The sequence below is a fragment of the Camelus bactrianus genome, chromosome 29 (assembly GCF_048773025.1).
Source record: "Camelus bactrianus isolate YW-2024 breed Bactrian camel chromosome 29, ASM4877302v1, whole genome shotgun sequence".
Taxonomy (NCBI): Eukaryota; Metazoa; Chordata; class Mammalia; order Artiodactyla; family Camelidae; genus Camelus; species Camelus bactrianus.
The window spans coordinates 18,678,222-18,695,917 of NC_133567.1; positions in this window are offsets into that span (position 1 = coordinate 18,678,222).

Sequence of the window (17,696 nt, forward strand, 5' to 3'; positions counted from 1 at the left end):
GTAGATGTTTATCTCTCTGAGACAATATAATTACAGCTCTGCTGGAAGCCATAGCTATTAAAACATTGCAAAGTTCATTCTATCTCTATGATATTGTGATTAGAGACTGAGTGAAAGAAACATGGTGCTCTTTATTGGAATGACAAAATACCTCTGCTTTTGCCTAGAAGGAATTAAAATTTTTTGTCTTTTCATTATTTGAGCAATATTACTAGTCTAGTCATAGTTCACTCTGTTTTTACTGTTACCCACAGAGGGAAAATATAAATGTCACATCAAAGATATTCATAAATATTAATGCTCCTGTATCAAGAAGTGTCCCTAATTCTATTTTTTTCTCCTGAAGTGTTATTTAGCTCATTTTAGCATTATATACTGTGTCACATTATCAGATAACGTTTTGTTCTTGTTGCTTTTGCTTCAAACAAATGAAAGATCACTAGAAAGAGAATAGAAGGAGATTGATAACAAAAATAAAATATAGATAAATGAATATTTTGTTGGTTTTTCCTTAAGTTATTGGCACATATTTATCAATCTTTTGTTGATTCAGTAAAACATTTATTGGACATAATCCATGGATCAGTCAAGGTGTTAGTAGATAGTCAAAGGCAGATAGACTCAGTCTTAGTCCTAGAAAGCCTTATAGTGAGAATAACGCTGGGTACATTTGAGGCATGCCAGAAGAAATGGCTCTGTCCTCCATTGTGAAGGCTGCAGCAAATCCAAATGCATCTAAAGGAGATAGATCATTGCTTCAGTTCTCTGTATGTGATCCCTGAGAAGCCCTGTATTTTCATAATGGTTTGGTAAGGGTGGACATCAGTGCTAAGGTGTTGAGGGACAAACTTGTTTTACCTCCAGATCCACAGCATATTTGGAAGTAGCTTCCTAATAACACTATTGAATTTGTCAGAGTACATAGGTGATATGTCCTAGACCTTTATCTTGTGTACAATATTTTATTCTCTAGCTTGAAATACATTTTATTTTTTTCTCCACAGTAAAATCAGCCTGAAACACGCAGGCACATATAATCAAATTGGGCCATCTCTTCAAAGTAAATAAATGTATCATCAGGGGAAGTATTCTGGAATGAATTCAAAAAGTCTCCAAAGATATTAATCATAAACTCCTGAAATGCAGTTGATGAATTTCATATGATAAACAGCAGTACCTCAAACACAATTTCAGATATACAGATGTCTCCCCCAGTTCCCTTTTCTAATTTGGAAAAAGGTTAAGTATTTAGTGTTGTTTGTTCACCACAGTAGCTGCAAAATTCAATTTACATCCAAATGCTCTGTGAGGTTTCCACCTGAAAGTATTCTCTTAACAGCATTTATTTTTAAAATATTTGACACACACTAAGTTTCCAGAATTATGCAAAACTTTCTGGAGAGAAGGATGATCAAAGCAAGCTTGCCTCTGAAATCAAGAAACCTAAAAGGGAGACTGCTGTGGACTTCACGTTTGTGTCCCTCTACATTCTATGTAGAAACTTAATACCCAATGGGATTAGGTCCTTGCAGGTGAGCCCTTGTGGAGGTGATTCAATCACGAGAGCAGAGCCCTCCTGAATGGAATTTGTGTCCTTATAAAGGGGACCCCAGAGAGCTCTCACCCCTTCTGCCACTTGAAGACACAGCTAGAAGACAGCTGTCTATGAAAGAGAAACAGACTCTCACTAGACACAATGTCTGCCAGTAACTTGATATTGGACTTCCAGCCTCCAGAACGGTGAGAAATAATTTTCTGTTGTTTATAAGCCACTCAGTTTATGGTATATTGTTACAGCAACCTGAACGGACTGAGAGAGAGAGACCAATTTTCTCATGGAATGAAGTAAATGTTATAGAGATAAGTTCAGAGTGTTATGAGCATGTAAAGAAGAATCCTTTAGACCAGAGTGAATGACATGTACCTAACTGCCTGATACAAACCCAACACATGCCTTTCTTCTCCAACAAATAATTAACTCCTCTTTCTCACTCAATGGTGTCCCAGTTTGGATAATGAATTATAAGATCACACACCTAAAATACACTGGCAAGGTAAATTTGTTGGGGCATAGGAAGGGTTGAACGGAGGAAGGCTACCCTGGATGACTCCACATCTGAGAAATGCAAATATCTCAGCATAGTGGAGTGCTGGGAAGCCATTTGGGACATGGGTTCCTCTGAGGCAAGAAACAATAGAGTTATGCAGAAGCCAGATAACAAAGGATGTTGTATGCCTTGCTAAGAAGTTAGGCATTAAAAAAAAAAATCCTGACTGTAATGAAAGTTTTTAAAAGCAAAAGCTTCAAGGACCAGATACATACTTTTTAAAATGCACTGTGGCAGCAGCACAGAGCATGACTCACAGATTAAAGACATGGACACCCATTCAGAGGCTGTTTCCATAGTTCAATCAAGAAACAAGTCTCTATCTATGGAAGCAGTAATGGGAAATAGAGACAGAGGTAGAAAATATGAAAATATTTAATATATACTCTGTAGAACTTGGCAACTGATTGGATATGACAAGGTAAGTGATTAGGAAGCGTGAAGATTATATCCCAGTTTCCTTCATGAGCCACTGGGTAAACATTTACTGTGGCAAAACACAGGAAGAATATCAGTACTTATTACTTTGGGGTTCGGGGGCAGTGGGGGAGGGAAGAAGATAATGAGATGAGTATGGGGTATATGTGTTTTCCTTAAGTGGCCTTATGGAACAGTGCTTAAAAGGATGGGCTTTGAACTAGATTATAATTTCCCTGTAGGAAAAGTCAATATGACTAGAAGAGCCAACACAGTAATGAAACAGAAGAACAAAGTTGGAGGACTGACAGTATGCAGCTTCAAGACTTACTATAAAGTTACATTAAACAAGATAATGTCATATTGGTGCAATAATAGAAAAATAGGTCAGTGGAGTGGAATAGAGAGCTCTGAAATAGATCCACATAAAAGTAATCAACTGATATTTAACAAAAGATCAAAGGCAGTACAATGGAAAAAGATAAGTTTTTTCAACAAAAGATTCTGGAACAAATGGACACCCACATGCAAAAAAAAAAAAGTGAATTGAGACATAGACTTTACACCATTTACAAAAATTGACTCAAAATGGATCATAGACCTAAATCTAAAATACAAAACAATAAAACTCCTAGCAAATAGCACAGGAGAAAATTTAGATAGTCTTTTGCATGGCAATGTCATTTTAGACACAACACCAAAGGTACAGTTGGTGAAAGAAGTAATTGATAAGCTGGACTTAAAGTTAAAACCTTCTGCTCTATAAAAGACAACAAGAGAATGAGAAGACTAAACACAGACTGGGAGAAAATATTTTAAAAAGACGTATCTTATGAAGAACTGGCATCCAAAATACACATAATCTCTTAAAGCTCAGCAATCAGAAAACAAGCAACCTGATTAACAATTTGGCCAAAGATCTTAACAGACACCTCATCAAAGATGATAGACACATGGCAAATAAGTATGTGAAATATTCTCCACGTCATCTGTCACCAGGAAAATGCAAATTTAAACAGTGAGATATCACTACACACCTATAAGAATGGTCCGAATCCAAAATACTGACAACACCAAAGGCTGGCAAGGTTGTGGAGCAATAGGAACTCTTATTCATTGTTGGAGGGAATAGACAATGGTACAGCCACTTTGAAAGACAGATTGGCAGTTTCATACAAAATAAATGTACTTTTACCATATGATCCACCAATCATGGTCTTTGGTATTTACCCAAATGAATTAAAAACTTATGCCCACACCAAAACCTGCACAGAAATGTTTATAGCAGTTTTATTCATAATTGCCAAAACTTGGAAGCTACCGATATGTCCTTTAGTAAGTAAATAGATAAATACACTGTGATACATCCAGACAATGCAGTATTATTCAACACCCCCCCAAAAAAGAGCTATCAAGGCTTTAGAAGACATAAAACCTTAAGTGCACATTACTAAGTGAAAGAAAACAATCTGAAAAGGTTGCATGTGGGAGCCCACGTTTGGGTTAATAAATTGTAACAGACCCCAGCCACTTGTGACCTTTAGGAAAAACAAATGTGTTTTGTTAGCAGGCACCTGTGCCTCGGCACTCCTGTCTCCTTGCCGTATAAAGCAGAGATAATGCCTTGCTTGCATAGTTGAGGTTCTACCTTAGGGCTGCTTCTGCATTGGCAAAACCATTGTATGTCCCTTGCTATAAACGCAGGACACAGCTTATTTTAAGCATAGGTCCATAGGTCAGGGTTCACTCTGCTTGATGCAAAGCGATGACCCATGCCCTCAGCTATAAACAGTGGGCATGCTTTATGCTGTTTAGATAGTCTATAACCCTCAAGACAAGGAACTAGCTGGTCTGGTGGTCTGTTTTGCAATCAACATCTTATGTCTGAAGAATGAACCTTGTTCCCCTCCCCCCATGACTGCCCTGAAGATAAATTAAGCCTCTGTGCTCATTGTGGATTTTATGATCTCTACCCAATCCTGTTTTTCCTTAAACTCCTGGATTCCATGGCACAATTGTTTGTGATCTTTTCTTCGACTGTACACAATAAATATGGGAGTGTTTGAGAGGCTCGAGGAGTTGGTCTCCAACTCCCTCTTGCTCTCTTGACTTTCCAAAGTCTTGAGTAATTCATTCCATTTCAGTGGGACTTTTGCTGGACAGAACCAACAGCTACATATGGTATGACTCCAAATATATAATATTCTAAAGACAAAACAATGGAAACAGTAAAAAGATCAGTGGTTGTCAGGACTTGTGGGGAGAGGGAAGAATGGATGGAGCAGAGAGGAATTTTAGGACAATGCAAATACTCTATATGATATCATAATGACAGATACATGCCATTATATACTTGTCCAAACCCGTAGAATGTACAACATCAACATCCTGTGCATTTTGCAAGGTCCATGTGACCCAGTTTGGTACAAAGCCAAGAAAGCAGCAGGGGCTGGTTTAGACTTCCAGAAGAGCCTTTTAAGAGGCATGCTCTTCAATCTTTCCCCCTTTATCTTTCTTTGAGCCTGGGTAGCAGGTGCAGGCACCATCTTTGTAAGCAGGAAGATGAAAGCCAGATGCAAAGAATGGTGGAGTGGAGAGACACCGGGAGCCCGAGATGGGAAGGCTATCTATCCCGTGGCTGCTGCTGCAGTGTTGGGCTGCCTGCTTTTAGATTCCTGGTTACTTTTCTCTTATTTACCATTTTTCTTGACACACAAGCAAAGGCAATTTAGACTAATGCATGGAGAAAGTAAAAAGCATCTCACAAGCTGTTTTCAAATCTGATTATTATTGCTAGGTAAACATGGTCTATAGCTGGACCAATGATACTTAAAGGTTCTCTTGTGTTTAGTGTAATTTTCAAGATTGTCTGATTGAGGGAGCAGAATTTCATGTTTTTAACATTTATGCTTTTTTAACTAGAAACTCATAGAAATATAAAAACAGGTGTGCCTTTATGCTTCATATAGGAAGGTAAAATGTGCTCCCATTCTAATTCAAAACCAAGACTGAAATGCAACCATAGGAAATAAGAAGACTGAAGTGACATTTGATTTCCCCCTAACTACCAACTCAGAGTAAAATCATAAATCCAATAAAATCAGATTCAATTCTTAATCTAGGAAATCCATCTGAGCCTTTAAAGTTGAAGATTGCATTACTGTTGTCTTCACCAAGCTTGCTAATGCTCACTTAGCTACTGCTAATGAAATAGAGTAGCATCTGTCCCTTTATATAAATATACATTATATTACATTTTTATAAGAATTGTCTTCTAGTTTTACTGAATCATTGCAAAATTCTAGACACCAGAAGGCTGTCAAACTCCTTGAAATCATTACCTCAGTGTTCTATTTTCTACCATCAATATATAGTGAATGGTATGGCATTCTTTAGGTCCTTAAAGAAAATGATTTCAAAGAGTATAAACTTGGTGCATTTCTGTATATTTCTATATATAAAATATAAAATGAGAAGCCCATGTGTTCACTTAATTTCATTTACAGCTGACTTGAATTTCTAACTGTTGGTTCATGATACCTGATTTATAAATCTTCTGTACTGTATTGAGGAGTCTTAATCAATGTCCCTGCATCATGAATGCTTTGCACATGCTGGGTTTTTTGTTGTTGTTCCAAATTCTCCAAGGATACAACCTGATTACTTAAAGATTCTTCTTTCTACATTTGTTTTGCAGCAGTTAAATTTGTTCAGTTCTACATGCTCCCATCTTCTATCCAGCTCTTACGAAGTTTAAAATCTTTACGTATGTTACAACAAAGAGCTTCTAAGTAACAAAAGGAAAGGGGTAATATAAGGCACTAAAGTCTTTCTCCTCCAAGAAAATTTCAAAGTGAGCAAGTGAACACTAAAATCTGGAATATACTCCAAATCCGGAATATAATTCTCTCTCTCATTGCACACAAATTCCCAGCTTATTTATTATTTCAGGACAGACAGCTTGATTTTCCTTTAAAATTTCAAATTCAGGGGGGAGGGTATAGCTCAAGTGGCAGAGCACATGCTTAACATCCACGAGGTCCTGGGTTCAATCCCCAGTCCCTCATCTAAAAAGAAATAAACCTAATTACCTCCCCCAACTGGACAAAATAAAATAAATAATACAATAGTAAAATTTCAAATTCAATGGTATGATATTCTTTCAAATCTCAGATGGTGCATTAGCATGGGCTGTTGGATCCTTCCACAAGTTTAATGGTTATAAAAAAAAAAATGTGGTGAAAAAAATGCCAGGAAATAATACTACAGGAAAACTTACTAATTTATTAACAATAACAAACATTGAAGGATAACACAGGGGAGGACAGGTTCTGTAGGCGTGATGTGGAGGGCAGGGTGACAAAGGGGATGAGTGTAGTTATGGAAGAAGATTAAAGAGCCAAAATAGGCAAGGTACAACTGAAAAAGGAGGAAATATTTGCCTTATGAGATATCAGGACTTATTGTGAAGCTACAGTATTTATGACAGAATAGAAATAAAATAGAAATAACAATAGAAAACTGCTCATTACATAGTTTAGAGAGCTCAGAATAAGATCTGTGCACATAGACAACTATATTTATGGCATTAGAGAACCCAGAATAGACCCATACACAGACAACTATGTTATATCACAAACAGCACAGCAGATCAGTAAAGAAAAAAGGGGAAACTGGACAATTAGTGTATCTGGAGAAAAAATTTCCACATGGAAAGAGAAAATAAAATTAGATCCTTATTTCACCGCTATATGAAGATGAGCTACAAATGAATTAAGATCTAAAATTTTAAAGTCAAAATTTTACATTTTTAATAGAAAATATAGGTAAGTAGTCCTTTGATCTTGTGGTTTGGAAAGATTTCCCAAATAAGACATGCACTCAAAAAGTAACCATAAATAAAATAATTGGTAAATTTGACTGTATATCATTAAGAAAAAATTATCCGAATACAATGGAAGTGAAAATATGAGTTAAAAAATTGGAAGATGATATCTGTGATTCATATAACAGACAATTATTTGCAAAATATACACAATTCATATAATTTTAATCAACTTTACCTTTTAAGAGCAGTTTTAGGTTCACAGCAAAACTGAGCAGAAAATACAAAGTTCCCATAATTCCCTACTCCAACATGCTCTCAACTGTTCCCTCAGTTGATATCCTGCAGCAGAGTGGTACATCCGTTACAACTGATAAACCTACACTGACACATCAGTATCGCCCAAAGTCCATAGTTTACATTAAAGTTCAGTCCTGGTGCTGTACATTTTATTGGATTTTGACAAATATGGGATGACATGTATCCACCATTATAGTATCGTACAAAATAGTTTCAATGCCCTAAAAATCTCCTGTGCTCCACCTATTCAACCCTACCTCACCCCTAAGCCTGACAAACACTGATCTTGTTACTGTCTCCATAGTTTCACCTTCTCCAAAATATATGATTGGAATTATACAGCATGTAGACTTTTCATATTGGATTTTTTCACTTAGCAATATGCATTTAAGTTTCTATATCTTCTAAAGCCTTGATAACTCATTTCTCTTTGGTGTGAGGAATACTCCATCATCTGGATGTATCGCAGTGTATTTGTCTATTTACCTACTGAAGGACATTTTTGCCCAAATGTAGTGAGGGAAAAAGAGAGAATGACTCTACTGAAGGCTTCAAGTCAATATCACACACGAAAATCATTAAGGCCATCAAAAAAAATTAAGCACAAATAATTATTTTAAACATATTTCCTCAAAAGGAAAGTGGCAAATTTTCTCTGGTCAGCAAGTTTTTCACTAAATCACGGAGCTGAATGTCAGTGTTTTTCACCTTAGAGGTAGCAACAAAGTTTATTCTAAAATATTGTATCAACTATATACAACATCAAGGTGACTTTGGAGAAAACATTTGCCACTAGTATTGTTCTTAATCTAAATTTAACAATTTATTCTAAGTATATTCAACATTATTTTTTTTAAAGAGCTCTGTAAGCATAATTTACATGGAAGAGGGGCAAGAATTTTGAAAGTCTATATTTACCATTAAATTACAGAATGAGAATTCTGTTGAAAAATCTTTTTCATCTCTGTATCAATTTTTATATTCATTAATTATGGGACTTATTTTCTAAAGGAATGTATTCCTTGAGTCACAAACTTCTAGAGATTAAAAGAGGACTTTAAAGACCATATATTCATTAATTTGACAACTATTTGCTGCAAACCTACCCTATGCCAGGCACTGTTCACAATGCTAGAGACATAGTGATGCAGAAAGGCAGACTCTCATTTGTCTTCATAGAAGTTTTATCCTAATTGAGGGAAAGGGAATGTAAGTCGGAAAAAGAACCAAGAAGAAAACAAAACAAGAGGGAGCATGTTTATGTTTAAACCTTTTTTCACATACCTACCAAATGATCATTAAATCTCTCCTCGGAAATAAAGTTGGTTTAGTTCATATTATGGATTTTGAAATGAGATAAATAACTCTATCAAACCACTCAAGAACATGGGATGGGTACAGAGTGCAGTTCCTAAAATTCATTCTCACCCACAATGCAAATTGTTCTATTGGGGTTGATCTCGCCTTCTAGTCCCAAGAGTTGTCACAAGAACCAGATGTGACTAGTCAGAACTTTTCACACCAACCTCCTCCATGATAACTGATAGAGGACTGGGCATGCAACCCAATTAGGGCAATAACCATAAAGCCTGGGATGTCTTCTGGAACTCTGAGCCAGAAAATCCCCACATCTGCTAGGCTTATTAAATAGGTAAGGTACACACCTAAAGCTGTTTCTTAAAAGAGGATTCCTACGTGATAATCAGGCCAGTAGAGAGGAAGGGATAGCCAAGGAATGTAAGGAGAGGCCATGTTTGGAGGACATCATTTAGGGTGCTTGGATTCAGCCTTGCCTAAAGTTGTTAATCTAACTCTAGAGCCTATATGAGCTCTATATGAGTCTTTTCCCTCCATAAATTGGCAATTTAATCCTGTTTTCTCAAATGTCACTCTACCTTGTATTCTCGCTTTTGTGTTCCTCATGGAACACCACATTTAAGTGGTACTCAAGATCTCTTTTCCCAGACAGGTTACACATTCCTATTAGGCAGAAGTAGCATTATATTTATCTCTATCCCATCATTGCTTAATAAATCTTCTGCCTCACAAAGCATGCTCAACAAGTGAAGGAAGAAGAAAAGGATATGGGAAGGAGGTGAGGGAAGAGAGAATGGGATTGGCATAAAGCCCAAATTTTAGAAGAAGTGTCATTTATTCTTTTTTATTCCCCTTTCCTATCATAGAAAACAAACAAGGAAATCAAGACTTGCCCCTTGGACTTTCCCACTACTCGTACTGCACTCATACAAAGGCTGATAATGTGCCATAAATTTTATTGATAGGGCTGATATTACATATTCCATCTTATTGTCAGAACGATGCTGAATGATGCATCCTCAGTTTTTTTTTTGATTCAGAAAATATGACCATTTTACTTACTCATGGACAAGGGAACTATATTCACCAAGTAATAAATCTTGGCTGTCAGTAGAACCCACAGGCCAATGCATTTCAGGATGTGATGATGTCCCTCCTGAAGTGCAGGATTCCTGTGAGCAATGACAGGTGAGCTGAGATCACTTGAGCTTGTAGAAGTAGTCAGAAGGAATATTTAAAAACATGTTACTGAAATTGGAGTAAAATGTGGTGAGTGGGGAAAAAAATGCTTGCTTTCAGATACAGTCACTGAGAGAGGCTAAATTAAAATGTCAGATGCAGTAACTGAGGTAACCTTCTCCTTGGTTAAAAAAAATGCACAGCAGCCATTCTAGTTATCGGCTAAGATATTCTCCATTTTATGGATCTTTATATCGATCTGCCAGAGCAGATACTAAAGGCAGTGCAATCTTAATTTAAATGTATCTTCAGTTCTCAGTAAGACAGGAATTTCTACAGTTAGGAAGAGCTATTCTGATACAGCTGGTCTTATTGTTGTGTTAGTGTTTCCATTCATAAATGCTAACATAGTGGTCATAGTGAATGTTAAAACCCACAGTTGAAAAAAAATGAATTACACAGGGAGAAATTGAATTAGAGGGGTTCGCTTATAGGTGTTTCATATGCTTCCTGGTCAATTATTAATTCAAAATACAGGAAATGGAAACTGCATTATAGCTAGTGGTAGACGACTGGAACTTGGAGCTTGACTGTTTATGTTTAAAACTTGGCTTGACTATTAGAGGACCCTGGGCATGTTGTGTAACCACTCTGAGTCTCAGTTTTCATGGCTTTAAGCTAAGAATGAAAATCATGGCACCTGTTTGGTAAGGTTGTGGTGAAGGTTAAATGAGTTAATGCATGTAAAGGTCCTGGAATATTGCCTGGCATGAAACAAGTGCTGAATAGAGTATATTTTTCCTGTGTTCTCTGATACACCTATATTTATATATGTGTGTATATGCACTCACATACACATATACGTGTGTATATATACACACATAAGACACCTATACATATATGTACACATATATAAGAACTACCTTATTTTGGAAAAATAGGTTAAAAATCTTTTCTAACTTTCCTCAGGGGAGCAGGACCAAGAATACAAGCCTGTCTAAGGGGTGATAAGTCTAACGTGCTCAGTCTTCCTCATAACTCATTCCTTCCTAAAGAAGCCTGAAACACATGAATGCACTGACCTTCCTGGGACCTTATTAGACATTACTGACAGCCATAGGCTATTTTTCACAAGTGCAGTTGTAACGAAGAACAAATCTGACTCCACATTAGACCTGTTCCTTTAGCTCTAACCCTGTGCTCTGTTTCCTGGGCTCAGTCCTGCTGCTTCTGCACCTGTTGTAAAAGAATGTTGCCTGTGGCCTGAAATATACAGGAGAGCCCATTCTCAAGGCTCTGACCTTTAAGGGTCTAACACTTTTCCATTCACATGGAGATAAAGAGTTGCAGAACAGAGAATAACATTTGTCTTGTTGGAAATTTATGGGATCGTCATGACCTGAGCTACACGAACACCTGCAAGAACAAAGGATTCTGACACCAAGAAGTTTGCAACAACCAACCCCCTCCTCTGCTTTTTTAGTATACAAGGAGCTGAATTCTGACTTGAGGAAGATAGTTCTCTAGGACATTAGTCCCTCACTTTCTCAGTCTGCTGGATTTCTGAATAGTTACTATTCCTTGCCCCAACACCTCATCTCCCAATTTATTGATCTGTCATGCAGTAAGCAGAATGAGTTTGGACTTGGTAATGCTGTCTCTGGAATCAGCGTCTACATCCAATACTTGGCTCCAAAACTTACTAAATGTACAACCTGGAATAAGCTTTCTACTTATTGCTAATTTGAATATTGGATGACTAATAATATTACCCATCAATAAATCTGCAATATTAACAAACCCTCATCATATACAGCCTCCCATATCCTTAAAAATAGGGTGACATCTAAGCGATTTCCAATTTTCAGTGCATGGTAAGAAAAAAAATAGCAAGAGTCCAACCAGCCTAAGTGGCCCTTAATTCCATTTTCACAGCAAATGGCTTTTAAATAAGCCACGAACTGCCATTTACTGCTATTCTTCCATCAGCAGTGAAGCCATGCCTACGTGCTTCAGTGGCAAATTGAAATCCTCTTATCAAAACTGTACACAGAGAACAGAGAGGTAAACAAGAACAGTTACCAATAGATAAAATAAAATCTGTAAGAAGATTAATGGAGCCAAAAGCCAACCCATAGACTTTTCTTCTGCCTCCCAGCCCCAACCCCGATATCCCAATGGGAGGTTTATGCTAATATAAGAGCAGCACAAATGATTAACATTTTGCTACAGTTTCCAGTTGCCATGGCTTTTTTTTTTCTTGCCAATAAAACAAAGCATGCAAAATATATTGATTTGTCTTACTCACAAAATAGGAAGGATTTTGCTGAAGCTGCAGCCAACCTTACTCTACGAAAAAAAAATTGAGTCAGCTTCATGATTTGCGCCAGTGAAAAAACATACTGGGAATGCCATATGTGCTTTGGGTGTGTTGGCTGCCTTGCATGTGGAGTTGAAGAGTCGTGCATTAAAATCTAAATCAAGTATTAACCTCCTGTTTTATGATCAGTTTCTCTCTAAATAGATTCTCTAGGATCTGGGAGTGTGGATGCTTGAAAATGATAATAAGCAAAGTGGTTACCATATCCATCATAAATTAGCAGGATAAGATGACAACTTTTCAAGTATGCTTTTTTATATATTTAGAACACTGACAGACTGTTTTATTGTTAGATTGACAGAAAATCATGTTCATTCCTAAGAAGAAATATCATTCCATGATGTTCAAGCACTTGTGTGTTTAAAATGACTGATTCTGCTAAGTAAATTGAAGAAGTCTGTGTTAGGTAGTAATTAATAAAGACAATGAAATATTTCCAACCAGCCTGTGATTATTTTGTGCAATTCAGCTTCCATTCCTCTCCTTCCCTTCTTTGTTGTTACATTATATGATAACATTTTTTTCACCTGGAAAAAAAAGGAGATGACTCTAACTGAATATTTTAATGTTTTAGAATTTTGTGAGAATATCCAGGTTTTTTTTTTCCCTGTGAAAAAACACTGCAAGGATAAGTTAGACTCAAATGACCAGGAATACATCTAAAGTCATTTTCTACACTATTACTTGGCCAGAACATATTTTATTAAATATTTGTTAAAATAAATATTTTAACTGGAACAGAAATTTCTGGAGGCCAGGTTGACTATACCTTTCAGGGAAACCAGGGAGAGCTAGCATCACTGGGGACAGCTTACGTCTCTGGCTCTCATTTCCATTTGGCTACAGCCTGCAAAATGGCATTTGTCTCTGACAGGACCGCAGGGCATGATAAACGTGCTCCCATTGAAAAACCTGATTGTGGAGAAGCAGTTATAGTAAAGAATTCTAACAAAGTCAAACAGCTTGGCTAGAAGCTAGTTAGTTTCAGTGGGTTCGAATCCAGAAATAGTCATCTCAGCCTAGATGTCACTGTTTTGGGAAGATCCTGTATTTCAGTGACTAATGCTCAGTTGTCAGAAACTTGCAATCAGAAATTCCCTTCTTCAGAGTCAAAAAATACCAAAAGTACCACTGACTATTCCATAAGGTAGGATAAGGAACCACACCACTACCTCAAAGAAAATCATGCATAATACTTTTATGTCTGAAAATAACTAACTACAATTCCTCTTTATTCTTAGCATCCTTTGGTGGCAAAAAAAAAAAAAAAATGCTTTAACGGTCACGAAGGTGCTATTGTCTTACCATTTTGCCCAAATACATCTGTTCTCTTCTGCATGGGAAACGTAAGAATGGGGAAGAAATATTGATACACTTGAACCTCCCTTTCCACAAACACACCACGATCTGTCCCTGTAACCAAAGTCTGTTATTACACATGGACGCAAACAGGATAGCCCAGGATTTAGAAAACAGAAACGGGATGACTCAGGCTTGGCATCTTTCCTCGTGTTCACTGGTAGCTTGTCTCCACAATGACTCTTCTTCTTTAGAAGTTCTGTTCTTCTCTGCAGGAGATTCCTGCCCCTCCATTGCCAACTTACCGTCCATCAAACACTTCAAACCATAAAAATACCTCTGAATTTTGCTATTTTTCTAAAGGATTATCCTCATTTTCTCTCCTTCCTGTAATTTGGCTTGTAGTTCCACTTTGCCATTACTTAATCATTTAAAGTATTTTGTTTATTGCTCTAAAAAATTGTACACTCGTGCCAAAGTTGCACTCTAAATAGACTGTACCTGCTAGAGTCTGGCAGGGCTGGCTACCAAATCTGACACACTAGGTTCATTCATTTATTCAAAATGTATTTACTGAGCACCTACTTTGAGACTGGCACCAATGCTGGCAGAGGGGAAATTGGTTTCTTTCACGGTAGCAACTTCCATTTCACTTGGAAACTTGTTTTACCAGGCTTGAACTCACTGTGAAACTGGTGGATCTGCCTTCATAGAATACCTCAGTGGCACTTTTAGGCAGTTAGATAAGTGTGGGCACCAGACAGATAGGTGGAGGAGAGGGAGGATGGTTTGGAAGTTGGCAGTGTGCCCTCCTTCAGCATAAAGGGGCAAGAAACTCATCAGAACCCAACAGCTGCAACTACGAGGTAGTGACGAGGACCTAACTGGACATGACCCAGTGCTCCTTGTAATATAATTAGCATTGTGGTTTAGGCTCCCTCCTCCGTGGGTTTTTCTGTGTGCATCATGGGTAAGGACATGCGCAAAAGGGAACAAGCATGACAAAGCACTCCAGAGGCAAGAGCTGTCATTCAATCAAGAGACGGCCTCTAGCTGAGGGTATAAGAGAAGGGGACAAGCAGAGGCCATTACTATCCACCCTTGGATCAGCCCGCCTCCCGTTCTTGGAGGGGTAATTTCCCTTTGCTAATAAAACCTTTAAAATCTTTCACTACACAACACTTCTATCTCCCATCTAAATTCTTATCTTTTGGGTAAGATAACAACTGGGGTCTTTTCCATTCCCCTTTTGGGGTAACAGCACCGAGAATAAAGGCAGATGTCTGAAGATATGTAAATAATCTGCTTTTAATCTTAGTGACACTGGGACTATAACCTTCTCTCTCATTAGGCTGAATATACATTCTCTGTCTTTCAGTTATCAAACAGAAGTTTTATATTCACCTTTAAACTCTTAGGCACCATTTAAACCAATCTCAGGAGAAGATTCAGATGGTTGTAGCATTTTGTGACAGCATTTTTCTCCTGGGACCTTGTGGCCATCTTAGGTAATTTGCTTTCAGAGTGACAGGGATTCATGATGCATAATGTTTTTTTGATATTGTTGTTTTTTTTTTTTTGACATTTATCTTTAAAAAAGAACCTTATCTAATAGATGAAGGATAAGATCTGCCAAAGAAACAGCTGCATCAGAGAATTTAGGGAGTTCATAAACTGGGTAAAAATGCTGGAACCCCTTTCTTATATAATCTTCTATAAGCCTCATTCTTCTCAGCCTCATTCTTTGAGTGAAATTTCTTTCTTCTTATTCAATTTAAAACCCTCTTATTAGTGATCAGCCTGTTGTTGGGGCCCAGAGCAGGCTGCCCCAAAATGTGCCTCAGTGACATATTGATTATTTTGAATTAAGTTACTTGAGAAACAGGCAATGACATGGGAAACAATATAATAAAAAAACAAAAAACACTCTGACCTTCCTCTTTCTTCCTGAAAGTGGGAAATAAATCTCTGACATGAAGGTATCCTCCCTATGCCAGGAGGCTAGAAAGCATCCTTCTCACCAGAGGGAGAGGATTCAAGGCTAAGAAAGCTGTGTAAACAAACTCTGCTACTTCTTTATGTGTCTGCTCCTCCAGGGACAAGCTCCTTTGGTAAACCTTCACAAATAATTGTTTTTTTGTCTAAAAATGATATATAACCACCTGCTTTGGTCACTTTGGGAGTTCTATTTCTACGAGACCTCTGTGTATACAAACTTAATTGTTTTTTTTTCCCCTATTGTTAATATGTCTTACATCAACTTACTTATTAAACTAATTACTAGGCCAGCCAAAAGAACTCAAGAGGGTTGGGGGTAAATTGCCCTCTTCCTGACACTGTTGACTTCAAATCCTAATATTAACCAATGCAGTCCTTTAGGGTTGGAGAGTCAATGCAGTGACTTCTCTGGTTCATGGAATCTTAGATTTATAATCTCATTATATCCAACAGCATCTCGTGACAATGGACTACATATGCCTTTCCAAATCTGACTCAAAGACACATCTTTTCACAGAGGTTTTTAAGCTTTTTTTAGTGTCTTCTCTGATCTTCCTGTTCTGTTATCCTTCAATCACCAAAAAAAAAAAAAAAAAAAAAAAAAAAAAAGACAACAACAACAAAAACAACAAAAAAACAAAACCAACAACAACAACAACAACAAAAACCCTGCATTTTCATATACACAACAGGAAAGAAAGTTTTTGGTCTTTGCTTTCCATATTCATCAGTTCCTTCCGACATCTGAAGCCTACCTCACAGAAAATCAAATCATGGACTCCAATCATACCAGAACTTCCAGTGTCTCCAACAGCATGTTCTGGAGATTTCAAGTTACTTGATAACATTAGGTTAAGAACTTGGAATAATGTTTATTTGTTTCTTCTCTTTCTGTCTTTCTGTCAAAGTTAACAAAAATGTAATTTTTAAACCTTCAAAATACCTTACACTTGTTACATCTCCTCTTCATTCCCAACTGGACAGCCCTCCACGCCCTGAGCCTGTGTTACCTGAGCTCCCACTTGGGCTTCTTTCCTCAAGCTTTTCCTGCATCCATTTCACCTGATTATGAATTGGTACCAAACCAAACCTTCTAGACTGTCACATTCCATACTTTTCTATTAAGACAAAAATTACTTTCTTCTCCATCAATTTCAAATCTCTTTGCTTAGTTTGGAAGTCCACCATAATCTGTCCCTGCCTTTGTCACAACACACACACACACACACTCACACCCCTTTCTTTATCAGTATTTCCCTATTATATGTTATTTTTCATCCTAGATTTCTTCTTTATTCAGATAGATGATGTTTATTAGTATATTTATATATCCATGTTTTTCACTTTGTTTCCTCTATCCTCTAAGCCTTCTGCTTAAACATTATTCTCATTCTTCTACTCCCTTAATATCCATTTCCCCTATGAAGACTTTTTCTAACTTCTTCAGTCCACACTATTCTCTCTCTTTTCTGTAGCAAGTGTTAGTAGCACATAAGTTAGTATTTAATTATTCTCTAATTGTATCATATGGATTAAATGTATGTTCCTTGGTTTGATTGAGAGATCCTAGATTTATTCATTCAACACTTGATGCCAAGCACTTTTCTGGCATTGTACAAGGCAAGAAGATAGCATTTCCTGAAAGAATATTAGCTGAGAAGACATGTACAAAGCAGGCTACCCTAGCCCATTGATACATAGGAGGCATTGCTAATTTATCTCAGCACCCTTTCTTACTGAGCTTAAAGTTGGCTTCAGAAGCCACAAACCAGTAATTATCAATTGGCTTAAGGAACACATTGAAATCTATTTGATATGCCTGACCTATAATCTAAATGAAAGTGTGTGCACTGTGCGTGTGTGGGTAAAAATC